General features: G+C 44.3%; 1 protein-coding gene and 1 non-coding gene across 2 annotated transcripts in view; one reads left to right on the top strand and one right to left on the bottom strand.

The window, feature by feature from the left end:
- The window catches only part of LOC124619310, an 89,499-nt gene that overhangs the window by 52,167 nt on the left and 21,829 nt on the right, over positions 1 to 15,503 (top strand). The window lies entirely within an intron of this gene.
- On the bottom strand, positions 5,024 to 5,098 carry Trnap-cgg. The gene has a single exon. It is a non-coding gene; the product is annotated as a tRNA-Pro (tRNA).

Genomic DNA, 15,503 nt, shown 5'->3' with positions numbered 1-15,503 from the left:
TTCTCGAAGGTTTGAACGCTGCTGGGAGCCCTTGCAGTGAGATGTCTCAATGTCTATGGAGGCGTGGTGGTCAGTTCTTGCTCAACAGCCGAAACTGGAGAATGTACTGATGCTGGACGCTGTGGTCTGGAGTCTGGAGCGAAGTCGACGTTCTACCTCATCCCAAACGTTTTCCATTTGCTTTCGATAGGGTCTCTGGGCTGTCCAGTCCAATTCACGAACATTACTGTCCACAAGCTATGACCACACAGAACCTGCTTTAATACAGATTGCATTATCATGCTTATGAAATCATCGCCTCCGAACTGTACCTCTACGGGAAGCACTGCAAAATTCTGCAAAATGTGTTGAAATCTTTCCTCATTTAGCATTTTCTTAAGCGAGAAAGGGAATCACATCAAAACTACGAAAAACACCTCCATATCATAAAACCACCTGTCGTGTACTGACACAGGTTAGAGGGAAAGTAGGGGGGTTTAAAGTCAGTCTATAATTTCCAAGCGGTGAGGAGCAAATGCAGAAAGACAAATTCCAAGTGAAGGCAACTTGATGACTTGGATCAGCGCGAGACACTCTCACAGGGCATCTAAGAGAGATGTAGATTTTGAGATTCGACAGAGTTCTTGCAGCAGGAGACTCATGGAATCTAGAGGTCTGACTAACACTATTTACACTACTGGCCATTAAAATCGCTACACCAAGGAGAAATGCAGATGATAAACGGGTATTCATTGGACAAATATATTATATTAGAACTGGCATGTGATTACATTTTCACGCAATTTGGGTGCATAGATACTGAGAAATCAGTACCCAGAACAACCACCTCTTGCCGTAATAACGGCCTCGATACGCTTGGGCATTGATTCAAACAGAGCTTGGATGGCGTATGCCGGTACAGCTGCCCATGCAGCTTCAACACGAACCACTGTTCATCAAGAGTAGTGACTGGCGGATTGTGACGAGCCAGTTGCTCGGCCACCATTGACCAGACGTATTCAGTTGGTGATAGATCTGGAGAATGTGCTGGCCAGGGCAGCAGTCGAACATTTTCTGTATCCAGAAAGGCCCATACAGGACATGGAACATGCGGTCGTGCTTTATCCTGCTGAAATGTAGGGTTTCGCAGGGATCCAATGAAGGTTAGAGCCACGGGTCGTAACACATCTGAAATGTAAAGTCCACTGTTGAGAGCGCCGTCAGTGCGAACAAGAGGTGACCGAGACGTGTAACCAATGGCAACCCATACCATCACGCCGGTTGATACGCCAGTATGGAGATGACGAATACACGCTTCCAATGTGCGTTCACCACGATGACGCCAAACAAGGATGGGACCATCATGATGCTGTAAACAGAACATGGATTCATCCGAAAAAACGACGTTTTGTCAGTCGTGCACCCAGGTTCGTCGTTGAGTACATCATCGCAGGCTCTCCTGTCTGTGATGCAGCGTCAAGGGTAACCGCAGCCATGGTCTCTGAGCTGATAGTCCATGCTGCTGCAAACGTCGTCGAACTGTTCGTGCAGATGGTTGTTGTCTTGCAAACGTCCCCATCTGTTGATTCAGGGATCGAGACGTGGGTGCACGATCCGTTACAGGCATGCGGATAAGATTTAAGCTGTGAGGACGGGTCGTGAGTCGTGCTTGGGTAGCTCAGTTGGTAGAGCACTTGCCCGCGAAAGGCAAATGTCCCGAGTCTCAGTTTTAATCTGCCAGGAAGTTACGAGTCTTTATGTCGTGGATACATGACACACCACCTCTTCACTTAGCTGTTGGTCTACACATGACTAGTACATATTCGACGTCACTGACCTCTTCTGACCGACCCATTCTGAAGTTACTGACAATACAGTACTCCCCACCTCCTTTTTATAATGCTGGCTCCTCCTCAAGTGACTACTAATGGTCAGTCCTCCGCTACATATGGGTGTCTCGTTATTTCTGTTCGCCAGGTATCGGATCTACTCATATTCTCAGATTAAGAGTTGGCGGGAGGCAGCTCGTTAGGCGCATACGGTGAGCAACTCGCTGTTTAACAGGATCTACCGACCAGCTTCGTCTTTCTCTTCTTTTTTTTCCTTCTGACTTGTCTGATGCTTCTTCCCACGACTTCCTCTCCTGTACCTGTGATAACTTCATCTCAGAGTCGCACTTACACCCAACGTCTTCGATTATATATTGGGTAGATACCAGATCATGGTCAGACAGAGATTCCGAAATCAGATACTGGATTGTGAGGCGTACCCAGGAGCAGATATAGACTCAGATCACAATATAGTAGTGATGAAGAGTAGGCTGAAGTTCAAGACATTAGTCAGGAAGAATCAACACGCAAAGAAGTGGGATACGGAAGTACTAAGGAATGACGAGATACGTTTGAAGTTCTCTAACGCTATAGATACAGCAATAAGGAATGGCGCAGTAGGCAGTACAGTTGAAGAGGAATGGACACTCTAAAAAGGGCCATCACAGAAGTTGGTAAGGAAAACATTGGTACAAAGAAGGTAGCTGCGAAGAAACCATGGGTAACAGAAGAAATACTTCAGTTGATTGATGAAAGGAGGAAGTACAATACAGAAACACAAGTCGCTGAGGAATGAAATAAATAGGAAGTGCAGGGAAGCTAAGACGAAATGGCTGCAGGAAAAATGTGAAGACATCGAAAAAGATATGATTGTCAGAAGGACAGACTCAGCATACAGGAAAGTCAAAACAACCTTTGGTGACATTTAAAGCAACGGTGGTAACATTAAGAGTGCAACGGGGATTCCACTGTTAAATGCAGAGGAGAGAGCAGATAGGTGGAAAGAATACATTGAAAGCCTCTATGAGGGTGAAGATTTGTCTGATGTGATAGAAGAAGAAACAGGAGTCGATTTAGAAGAGATAAGGGATCCAGTGTTAGAATCGGAATTTAAAAGAGCTTTGGAGGACTTACGGTCAAATAAGGCAGAAGGGATAGATAACATTCCATCAGAATTTCTAAAATTATTGGGGAAGTGGCAACAAAACCACTATTCACGTTGGTGTGTGGCATATATGAGTCTGGCGACATACCATCTGACTTTCGGAAAAGCGTCATCCACACAATTCCGAAGACGGCAAGAGCTGACAAGTGCGAGAATTATCGCACAATCACCTTAACAGCTCATGCATCGAAGCTTACAAGAATAATATGCGGAAGAATGGAAAAGAAAATTGAGAATGCGCTAGGTGACGATCAGTTTGGCTTTAGGAAAAGTAAAGGGAAGAGAGAGGCAATTCTGACGTTACGCCTAATAATGGAAGCAAGGCTAAAGAAAAATCAAGACACTTTCATAGGATTTGTCGAGCTGGAAAAAGCATTCGACAATATAAAATGGTGCAAGCTGTTCGAGATTCTGAAAAAAGTAGGGGTAAGCTATAGGGAGAGACGGGTCATATACAATATGTGCAACAACCAAGAGGGAATAATACGAGTGGACGATCAAGAACGAAGTGCTCGTATTAAGAAGGGTGTGAGACAAGGCTGTAGCCTTTCGCCCCTACTCTTCAATCTGTACATCGAAGAAGCAATGATGGAAATAAAAGAAAGGTTCAGGAGTGGAATTAAAATACAAGGTGAAAGGATATCAATGATACTATTCGCTGATGACATTGCTATCCTGAGTGAAAGTGAAGAAGAATAAAATGATCTGCCGAACGGAATGAACAGTCTAATGAGTACACAGTATGGTTTGAGAGTAAATTGGAGAAAGACGAAGGTAATGAGAAGTAGTAGAAATGAGAACAGCGAGAAACTTAACATCAGGATTGATGGTCACGAAGTCAATGAAGTTAAGGAATTCTGCTACCTAGGCAGTAAAATAACCAATGACGGACGGAGCAAGGAGGACATCAAAAGCAGACTCGCTATGGCAAAAAAGGCATTTCTGGCCAAGAGAAGTCTGCTAATATCAAATACCGGCCTTAATTTGAGGAAGAAATTTCTGAGGATGTACGTCTGGAGTACAGCATTGTATGGTAATGAAAAATGGACTGTGGGAAAACCGGAACAGAAGAGAATCGAAGCATTTGAGATGTGGTGCTATAGACGAATATTGAAAATTAGGTGGACTGATAAGATAAGGAATGAGGAGGCTCTGTGCAGAATCGGAGAGGAAAGGAATATGTGGAAAACACTGATAAGGAGAACGGACAGGATGTTACGACATCTGCTAAGACATGAGGGAATGACTTCCATGGAACTAGAGGGAGCTGTAGAGGGCAAAAACTGTAGAGGAAGACAGAGATTGGAATACGTCAAGCAAATAATTGAGGACGTAGGTTGCAAGTGCTACTCTGAGATGAAGAGGTTAGCACAGGAAAGGAATTCGTGTCGGGCTATATCAAACCAGTCAGTAGACTGTTGACCAGAAAAAAAAGGGGACTGACGACCTTAAATGTTAAGACTCATAGTGCTCATAGCCATTTGAACCATTTTGAGCAGAGTTCTACTGAGTCAATAGCAAAATATAGGAGATATAAAGGCTAAGCGATGCCCATTATACCTCAAGTGGAACGTAATTTAGTAAGACGGATCCGTTACAAATAAGAGTAAAGCAGCATATAGAAAAGTTTTATAGTCAAACCCAATTGAGACTGTTTTCTTACAAACAATCGCACTTCGTTAAGAGTCGGGATTAGATTGTTTTCTTCCGCAGAATGGATGATATCCCACTTCTTTCAACCTTTGGGGTGACTCGAGGCTTCTATGCAGTACACGAAGACTTGCAAGTCGTAAGACTCCTGACATGTCTGATTAACTTTTCGGCCTGTCAGTAGAACGTACTCACCACTGTGCATCGGAAAGCTCATTTCTGACCAAAAACTGACTCACGCTTTTGTCCCTCTTGCTCTTCACTTGTCACTTCGCTGCCTGACCTTCCCCGTAACTGTGACCTTTTGTGGGCATAAAAGAGTGGGCGCTGTTCCAGCTTACAAGGACACAGTATCTAAATTGTGTATATCTCGCAAAACTTCCTGGCAGATTAAAACTGTGTGCCCGACCGAGACTCGAACTCGGGACCTTTGCCTTCCGCGGGCAAGTGCTCTACCAACTGAGCTACCGAAGCACGACTCACGCCCGGTGCTCACAGCTTTACTTCTGCCAGTATCTCGTCTCCTACCTTCCAAACTTTACAGAAGTTCTCCTGCGAACCTTGCAGGACTAGCACTCCTGAAAGAAAGGATACTGCGGAGACATGGCTTAGCCACAGCCTGGGGGATGTTTCCAGAATGAGATTTTCACTCTGCAGCGGAGTGTGCGCTGATATGATACTTCCTGGCAGATTAAAACTGTGTGCCCGACCGAGACTCGAACTCGGGACCTTTGCCTTTCGCGGGCAAGTGCCTGCTTCCTGAGAGTTAATATTCTTTAAATACATTAATTAAAATATATTAGAATATGCACTGAAGAGCCAAAGAAACTGGTACACCTGCCAAATATCTTGTGGTGCCCCCGCGTAAACACACAAGTGCAGCAGCACGACGTGGAATGGACTTGACTAATATTTAAAGTAGTGCTCGAGGGAACTGACACCATGAATGTTGCTGGGCTCTCAATAAATCCGTAAGAGTACGAGCGGGTGGAGATCCCATCCGAACAACTTGTTGCGAGGCATCCCAGATTGCTCAATGATGTTCATGTCTGGTGAGTTTGGTGGCCAGCGAAAGGCTATAAACGCAGAGGAGTGTTCCTCGAGCCACTCTGTAACAATTCTGGATGTGTTGGGTGTCGCATTGTCTTACTAGAATTGCCCAAGTCCATCGGAATGCGCAATGCACATGAATGGATGCAGGTGAGAATACAGGATGCTTATGAAGAGCGGCTGAACGGAATGGACAGTGTCTTGAAGGGAGGATATAAGAAGAACATCAACAAAAGCAAGACGATGATAATGGAAGGTAGTCGAATTAAATAGGATGATGCTGAGGGAATTAGATTAGGAAATGAGACACTTAAAGTAGTAAAGGAGTTTTACTATTTGGGGAGCAAAATAACTGATGATAAAGTAGAGAGGATAAAATGTAGACTGGAAATGGCAAGGAAAGCGTTTCTGAAGAAGAGAAATTTGTTAACATTGAGTATAGGTTTAAGTGTCAGGAAGTCATTTCTGAAAGTATTTGTATGGAGTGTAGCCATGCATGGAAGCGAAACATGGACGATAAATAGTTTGGACAAGAAGAGAATAGAAGCTTTCGGAATGTGGTGCTACAGAAGAATACTGAAGATTAGATGGGTAGATCACATAACTAATGAGGTATAGAATAGGATTGGGGAGAAGAGGAGTTTGTGGCACAACTTGACTAGAAGAAGGGATCGGTTGGTAGGACATGTTCTGAGGCATCAAGGGATCACCAATTTAGTATTGGGGGGCAGCGTGGAGGGTAAAAATCGTAGAGGGAGACCAAGAGATGAATGCAATAAGCAGATTCAGAAGGATGTAGGCTGCAGTACGTACTGGGAGATGACGAAGCTTGCACAGGATAGAGTAGTAATGACAGCTGCATCAAACCAGTTTCAGGACTGAAGACAACAACAACAACAACAACAACATGTACGTGTCACCTGTCAGAGTCGTATCTAGACGTATCAGGGGTCCCATATCACTCAAAGTGCACAATCCCCACATCATTGCAGAGCCTCCAGAGGCTTGAACAGTCCACTGCTGACATTCAGGTCCATGGATTCATGGGGTTGTCTCCAAATCCATTAAAGTCCATCCGCTCGATACAATTTGAAACTCGTCCGACCGGGCAACATTTTTCCAGTCATCAACAGTCCAATGTCGATGTTGATGGACTCAGGCGAGGCGTAAAGCTTTGCGTCGTGCAGTCATCAAGGATATACGAGTGGGCCTTTGGCTCTGAAAGCCCATGTCTATGATGTTTCATTGAATGGTTCACATGCTGACACTTGTTCACGACCCAGCATTTAAATCTGAAGCAATTTGCAGAAGGATTGCACTTCTGTCCGATTGAACGATTCTCTTTAGTCGTCGTTGATCCCGTTCTTGCAGGATCTTTTTCCGGCTGCAGCGATGTCAGAGATTTCTTGATTTCCCGGATTCCTGATATTCACGGTACATCCGTGAAAATGATCGTAAGGGAATATCCGCACTTCATTACTACCCCGGAGATGCTGTCCCATCGCTCGGGCGCCGATCGTAACACCACGTTCACTCACTTAAATGTTGATAACCTGCCATTGTAGCAGCAGTAACCGATCTAACTACTGCGCCAAACGCTTGTCGTCTCATGTAGGGGTTGCCGACCGCAGCGCCATATTCTGCGTATTTACATATCTCTGTATTCGAACACGCATGCTTGTACCAGTTTCTTTGGAGTTTCAGTGTATCGTTTGGAGCGGCTCCGCTAGCAGAACTGGTCACGATTCATTTAGGGCGACTTCACGATGACTGATCGAACTACCCCATCCGCCGAATACTGAAACCAGTTCTACTTTCTGCAATAGCGAATAAGATTCACACCCAGGTGCAGCCAATAAATGGTGTATTGTATATTGTCTGCTGACTGAAGTTGGTAGCAACTGGGAAAGAGTCAGTTCCGGTCCAAGGCATTTGATTTCTATCAATTCAGTCATTCTCATCAGTCGCCCTACCCGAGCCCTTCTTAATCGAGAACAGAATGAAAGCTAGTAGTCTGCATTCTGACTCTAAGTGCAAAAACAAGTGTAGGCACCTATAGATGCACACAGAGAACGCTAGATAACCCACCAGTTGGTTTGTTTGTTTGTTAGTTAGTTAGTTAGTTTGTTTGTTTGTTGGTTGGTTGGTATAAAAGAGTGGGGAAGGGACCAAACTACGAGGTCATCGGTCCTAACCCACCAATCGTGGTGTAGCAGTACCAGAACGAGTTGAAAGTAATGTGTGCACCCGAGCTGCTATGCAACGTTTTCTCAATGCATTAAAGAAACTATTTGGAAAAATGATAAAGAACATTATCCTGCAGTTACAGCCTCTAATTCCAGCTTCATGGTGGACAGTATTTTTTTCTTACTAGCTGCAGTTACTGTGATATTTCGAAATTACTGTATGCAGAGTATAACTTGACACTATGTGTGGGAGATTCTGGGAGGAGCGGAACAGGGAAAATCCCTTATAGTCACCCACAACACCCCTGTGCGGAGCTATACTGCATGTTTAGTGGTTAACCCACCTCACCAAATTCGAATAGGTGACAATGGGAAATAAGTCTCATGAGTTTATTTTTTGTTCCTTTATATTATACACCAATGCTTATGAAATGTAGCCAACGTAATGAATTTAGCTGCTTGGGAGGAGATCTATATGTGCCTCCAACCTCAAGAAAACAAATTGTATGTAGCAAACCCACCTCCACCTTAAAGCGCCACAATACAAGGATAAGAACATAGAGACAGTACGAATATCCTTTGAATATTTTCCGTATTTCTTAGGTCATTGAAGGATAACAAGAGCATCATTTGGTAGGTCTGCATTCCAGCTGTTCATTATTGAAAAGAGTATGGGGTTATTGGAGTCCTCCGAAGTTATTTATGAAAAAGTGCATCGTGAGTATAAAAATAAAGATGTTATTTCTTCACTGATGTTGGTTTGTAACAACAAAAGTTTCTCTTCTCGCCAAGTATCTTCGACCATTAAGCATTTCATTGAAAAACCTGTGGATATTTCTACAGGGTGTTCAGAAAGTTGCTGTGCAATTGCAGCTTATGTCCGAAACGATACCCATGGGCTGTTATACAAGCATGAACTTTTTTAATTTCATTAGAAAATACTTTCTGTGGATCTGATTGTGATACGCTTCTCAAGTATGTTGCTATTTCAGCTTTAATTCACAAAGCGTGCGTGGGCGATTGTGATACGCTAAACAATTTGCGTTCCCCAAAGAAAAAGGTTTGGTGGAATAAGATCCAACGATCAACGGGGCCACAGGTCATTTGAGTGACCCATTTGCCAGAAACATTTCCTGATGACGGTTAGTGGTATTAACTGTGTTTACAGAAGCGGCAACGTGTTGAATGTATGGGTAGTTGATTTTGTCTTCCTTTAACTGGTCAGTGAAATTGTGGATCATTAAACAATAACATTCGCATTTCACGGTTTTTTTTCCAAAAATGAAGGTCCAATAATGCGCCGTCTTGTACTGCTAGCAACATTTCAGTTTTCTGACTATCCAGTGGCATTTCAAGCACAACACGAGGGTTTTCTGTTGACCATAATCATATGTTTTGTGTGTTAACATGACCAGAGAGGCGGAACCAGAGCTCGCTAGCTCAGCGTGTTCGGTCAGAGGGCTGCTTGCCCTGTGTAATACAAAAACTGAGTAAATGAATCAACGATCAACTTGAACGGATGTCTTCTGACATCCGTCCAGGCCAAACACTACGATCAGTACGGAACAAAATGAAAAAAGAAAAGGAAAAAAAAAGTGGCTAGCATTGCTGCCTCTGGATCACGGGGTCCCGGTTCGATTCCCAGCCGGGTTGGGGATTTTCTCTGCCCGGGGACTTTGTTTTTGTGTTGTCCTCATCGTTTCATCATCATCATCATCATTTGTGGCAGTGGCTAGAGTGTACTGTGAAAAAATTGTACAGTGTAACAATTGGGACTTGTACGGGTGCTGATGACCCCGCAGTTGAGCACCGCACAAACCAAAAATCATAATCAGACCTCACCAAAATAGATACACTGCATTTGCAGTACTTAACAGATTCGCTTTTCATACTCCGCATCTTTCAGTTGTTGCTGTGTTGTTATTTTGTAAGGGATCAATTTTATTGTTTCACTAACTGCTTTATGCACGGCTTTTAACTTCTGCGATGATTTCACTGGTGTCTGCTGCTTATAGTCAGAAATTTACATCTACGTCTTTCCGTTCAGTTTGGATGGTTTTGTATACCATTCGGCATCTAACATTTAGCCTATCTCGAAATTTCTCAGGAAATCGATGAACTGCATTGCCATGAGGTGCAACCGGGAATTTTTCAGCAAATGCCTTCTGCACTAAATCTGTGTATTTATCGGCTTGTCGGAACTCAAGTTCAACAAGAAAGTTATTTTCCTCAGATGAAAGCGCTGTAATTTAAAGCCGGCCGGGGTGGCCGAGCGGTTCTAGGCGCTACAGTTTGGATCCGCGCGATCGCTATGGTCGCAGGTTCGAATCTTGCCTCTGGCATGGATGTGTGCGAGTTTCTTAAGTTAGTTAGTTTTAAGTAGTTCTAAGTTCTAGGGCACTGAAGACCTCAGAAGTTAAGTCCCATAGTGCTCAGAGCCATTTGAATTTTGTAATTTAATAACAAAAGTGAACATCTAATACTCATCACATTCAAGATGGACAGCGCTGCAATATTTTTAAAAAAGTGAACATACAATATCATCACATTCAAGAGTTTTCATCAGTTGAACCAAACAGTTAAATGTTACGCAGTAGTGTTGCACAGCAACTTTCCAAATACAGTGTGTATCGTGACAGGTAAGCGAGATTCTAGCTATAGATGAGAAAATACTCCTCTCTATGCGTGCTATCATTTGTTACAATATGGTGAAATAAGACGAATGTTATGAGTAGCTCACTCCTGCTGTATTTTGGTGCACGTGGATGGAAATGACAGCGCAATATACATTTCGCTTCATCGAGACTGGAAATAGACATAGATCTCCTCCCAAGTTAATAAAAAGATAAACTTAAAGTGGTAGTGTCATTGCAAACTATTTGTATTTCATGCGGTGTGTTACTTAATTTCGAAATATCAGAATAATTACGCTGGTCGAAATAAATGTTGTATATTGCTGAAACTTTAAAACAGAACGTTGTGATCCAGACACACATTATGATACCAATACACCGGTCTGTTTGTAATGTAGTTGGGCAGTGTCTGTGCCTATAGCAACTGAGTCACCTGTAGACATTGCAGTACTTAAGCTTTGCATCATTAGGAGAATTGTGTTGCTTAGAGATGGTTTCGACAGCAATAACGTACGATCAGAGGCACCGTATTGTTACTTCAATGGGGCAGAGAATGAGACAGGTGGACGTCGTAATGAATGTCGCTGCGAGCTATGTAATGTCTCAAGAATCTGCAGTAAGTTTCTAGCGACAGGATCAACTGAGGATTGCCACAGTCGTGGCCGCGGAAGAAAAACGTGTGCGGGACCGATATCTGCGTCTAACAGCAAGCAGACACTCTCTATAAAATGCGATACGTTCACGGCGGCAGTTCCAGACAGCTAAAGGAGTGCAGGTGTCAACACAAACGGTACGAAATATGCTCCATAAGCAGGGATTACGTGTCAAAAATATTCTCAAGGCTCCTCCTCTAAATCGGCTTCGGAGAGGGACTCATGTCGCATGGGCAGAAAACCGTTTCTTATGGGCTAGGCAGCAATGGGACACAACGGTCTTTTCTCATGACACCCCTATCAGTCTCCATCTTGTCAGTACTAATATTCATGTGTGGAGGCAACGAGGACAAATTTACGCCCCAACTATATCGTAGACCGCCTCCCTTGTTAAGGCGGTTCAGTCACGTTTTGGAGTGGAATTGTGCATGGGGGCAGGACATGCCTTGTGCCAATACATGGGAACATGACTGGTGTGAGTATCAGGACCACACCTTTGCATGCATTGTGGTTCCGTTTCTTGAACATACTGAACATACATGATGGACGGCAATGCACGCCCCTTCGACGCAGTCTTGCGACCCCCGTATTCTCCAAATATCAGCTGAACTGAAAATTCATGGGCTATGCTAAAACGAGCGGTTGGCAATCGTTCTGTTCCACCAGAGACCACATCGACGCCGCTGTGGAGAAATGAAGCAATGTCCTATAGTCTTATCTGGAAAATTCGGTAAGGAGTTTGTCTAACCGCATTCAAAAGTGTATACAGTTACGAAGAGGGCCAATTGGATCATAAAGAATGCATTATGGTTCAAATGGCTCTGAGCACTATGGGATTTAACATCCGAGGTCAACAGTCCCCTAGAGCTTAGAACTACTTAAACCTAACTAACCTAAGGACACCACACACATCCATGCCCGAGGCAGGAGTCGAACCTGTGACCGTAGCGGTCGCACGGTTCCAGACTGAAAAGCGCCTAGAACCGCTCGGCCACAAGGCTGACACGCATTATGGAAGGCGACTGTTAGAGGAAACTGTAGTATCTGCAATTGAATCTTTTTTAAGGACTTTTTATGTATTTTTGTTTGTGTTTAACAAGCAAAAATATGTTTATCTTCTTTATTTTCGTTTTATTGCGACTGTAACTGATGGCACAAAGCCATTTTGTTTCGTATTGTGTACAGTACTGACAATAAAGCATACGCCACATTTATTTTGACCACTGTATGACTGGACTCGCATTCGGGAGGACGACGGTTCAATCCCGCGTCCGGCCATCCTGATTTAGGTTTTCCGTGATTTCCCTACGTCGCTCCAGGCAAATGCTGGGATGGTTCCTTTGAAAGGGCACGGCCGACTTCCTTCCCAAATCCGATGAGACCGATGACCTCGCTGCTTGGTTTCTTCCCCCCAAACAACCCAACCCAACCACTGTATGATCATTGACAAAATATTAATCAGTTCACCATGAGGTTGACATATGAGGCTATGAGATGGGAAATAATAAATTTTTCTTATCGAATATCTTCTTTCAAGACATCGGATGAAGAATGCAGTTACCTGCCTACGCGCACCTCGCTGCGCGTAACGGGCAAGGAATGTTGTCTTCATTCGTGCTGGCCAGCCGGTGTATGATGGTGCCAGTGCTGCCTTGCATCTGCCCCATTTCCCCGTTATATAACACACGAACATTCTTCGCGTGACTTCAGGTTGACTCATGCTGGCAACCCGGGACTGGAGCTATCCATTCATCATAACATCATGAAGCTACAGAGTCTAGTTGAACTCCTTAGTTGGCGAGTAATTCAACACTGCTTCAGTGCTAGTGGTGTTGATACACAGCAGAGCAATGGCAACGATAAACAAAGCAAAGATTGCACTATTTCTTCAACAGTTGCCGAAGTTGACATTTCGTCAGAAAGGAACCTAAGGAGTTTCGCACGCTGGACAATGTACATCAGCAGAAGAAAGATCACGATCCGTGCGTCGAAAGTGAAAGTGATATTGATACAGATGTCAAGCCATGTAGTTCATCTTCCTTGTCGGACAGGGAGCCACAAATCCCATCTCCAGCTAAACATAGTAAAGGACACGTAGGCTTCCGCGGCCGGTGTCATAGTGATTAAAATTCTTCTGGGTATTATGCCGCGTCATTGCTAAAAACTAACAATAATAAACTAAAACCGACATTTCGGCCGAACTGCAACGGCCTTCCTTACGGCACGACTGGTTTTGCATGGGGGATAGGTGCTTCTATTTATTACAGACTATCGATGTCTGACGTCACTGTTGTAAAACTTTTAATTGGCCCTCTAATATGATTGGCTAGTCATGACGTAAGGGAAGATGGAAGGAAAGAGGCTGTTCGTGGATGTCCATGTCGTCAACGATTGGTAGCTGTCCGCCAACCAGCGTTCGGCTTCTGGTCGGCAAGTTTTCCTCCTGGTGTGCGCGGAAGTGCACTGACAGTTGCTCTACAGCTGTTTGTGCAGATACGTCCGAGTCCCGCGTAGCTTCTGCCCCGCGACCGCTCGCGGCCCGTTGGACTGGGATGGCCGGCAGCCAGGACGCCGGGAGTTTGTAGCCATCTTCTCTGTTGATGTAGTGAGACTGCTTAATAATTACGATCGCCTCCCGTAATCTGCGTTCTCGCATCCACGATTCTTTCGCCATTACTCGCGCTTCGTGCAACCTGATAAGTTGTCCACAGACGAGGTTTCAAACCGATTTTTCGAAGCAGTCACAGGATCCACGATATGATAGGTTCCATCAAGGATGTAGACAACAATCTTAACACTGCAGGTGTTTACGAACTACGATGTGAGTGCAGAGCTGCCTACATAGGAGAAACAGATAGACCTGTCAGCTTACGAGTAGCAGAACACGAACGCTATGTACGATTACAACATAACAAAACGGCGATAGCGGAACACCACCGTGACTGTGGACAACCAGTCAGGTTCCAGGAGGCCCAAGCACTGGCGAAAGAATCGTGGATGCGAGAACGCAAAACACGGGAGGCGATCGAAATTATTAAGCAACCTGACAACATCAACAGAGAAGATGGCTACAAACTCCCGGCGTCCTGGCTGCCGGCCATCCCAGTCCAACGGGCCGCGAGCGGTCGCGGGGCAGAAGCTACGCGGGACTCGGACGTATCTGCACAAACAGCTGTAGAGCAACTGTCAGTGCACTTCCGCGCACACCAGGAGGAAAACTTGCCGACCAGGAGCCGAACGCTGATTGGCGGACAGCTACCAATCGTTGACGACATGGACATCCACGAATAGCTTCTTTCCTTCCACCTTCCCTTACGTCATGACTAGCCAATCATATTACAGGGCCAATTAAAAGTTTTACAACAGTGACGTCAGACATCGATAGTCTGTAATAAATACAAGCACCCATCCCCATGCAAAACCAGTCGTGCCCTGAGGAAGGCCGTTGCAATTCGGCTGAAACGTCGGTTTTAGTTTATTACTGTTGTTAGTTTTTAGCAATAACGCGGCATAATACCCAGAAAAATCTTAATCACTATAGTAAAGGACATTCGTTGTCCAAGGAGCGCTTGATAAACAGAATTGCCTATACGGAACATCATTCGCAACATGGTAAAAAAATAATTATGAACAGATTTCGAATAAGTCCACAACAATATGACGATTAGTGCGTAAGAAAAACTACGGATTTTCAAGGGAGACAAGCGCACTTGTTACAAAAATTGGTTTTCGCATGATTCAAGGATGCTCGATAGAATTTTCAGGATTGCATGATAGTGTCTTGTGACAGCCAGAGCGAGAGCACCAGCAGCAGCGAGTACTGTTTGTATAAAGCGTTTATTTTGCATTTTGTTTACGACCTTCCACTAAGGAAGGGATTCTATTTGTGTTTATCTGCTCTGCATAGTAACTAACAGTTCTTGATAAAACCTTACGTAGTTTTCGTGTTAGATTTCTTAGTGTTTTCTTGATCGTTTAGAACAGAAAGCGCCCTAAAACCGTCTTTTGTTTGTTTCGCGGCCGTTAGCCACTAGTCACTTGAATCAGCAGTTGTCTTGTGACAGCCAGAGCGAGAGCACCAGCAGCAGCGAGTACTGTTTGTATAAAGCGTTTATTTTGCATTTTGCTTACGACCTTCCACTAAGGAAGGGATTCTATTTGTGTTTATCTGCTCTGCATAGTAACTAACAGTTCTTGATAAAACTTTACGTAGTTTTCGTGTTAGATTTCTTAGTGTTTTCTTGATCGTTTAGAACAGAAAGCGCCCTAAAACCGTCTTTTGTTTGTTTCGCGGCCGTTAGCCACTAGTCACTTGAATCAGCAGTTGTCTTGTGACAGCCAGAGCGAGACCACCAGCA

The sequence above is a fragment of the Schistocerca americana genome, chromosome 6, assembly GCF_021461395.2.
Source record: "Schistocerca americana isolate TAMUIC-IGC-003095 chromosome 6, iqSchAmer2.1, whole genome shotgun sequence".
In the NCBI taxonomy this organism is placed as follows: Eukaryota; Metazoa; Arthropoda; class Insecta; order Orthoptera; family Acrididae; genus Schistocerca; species Schistocerca americana.
This window is presented reverse-complemented; position numbering and strand designations above follow the sequence as displayed.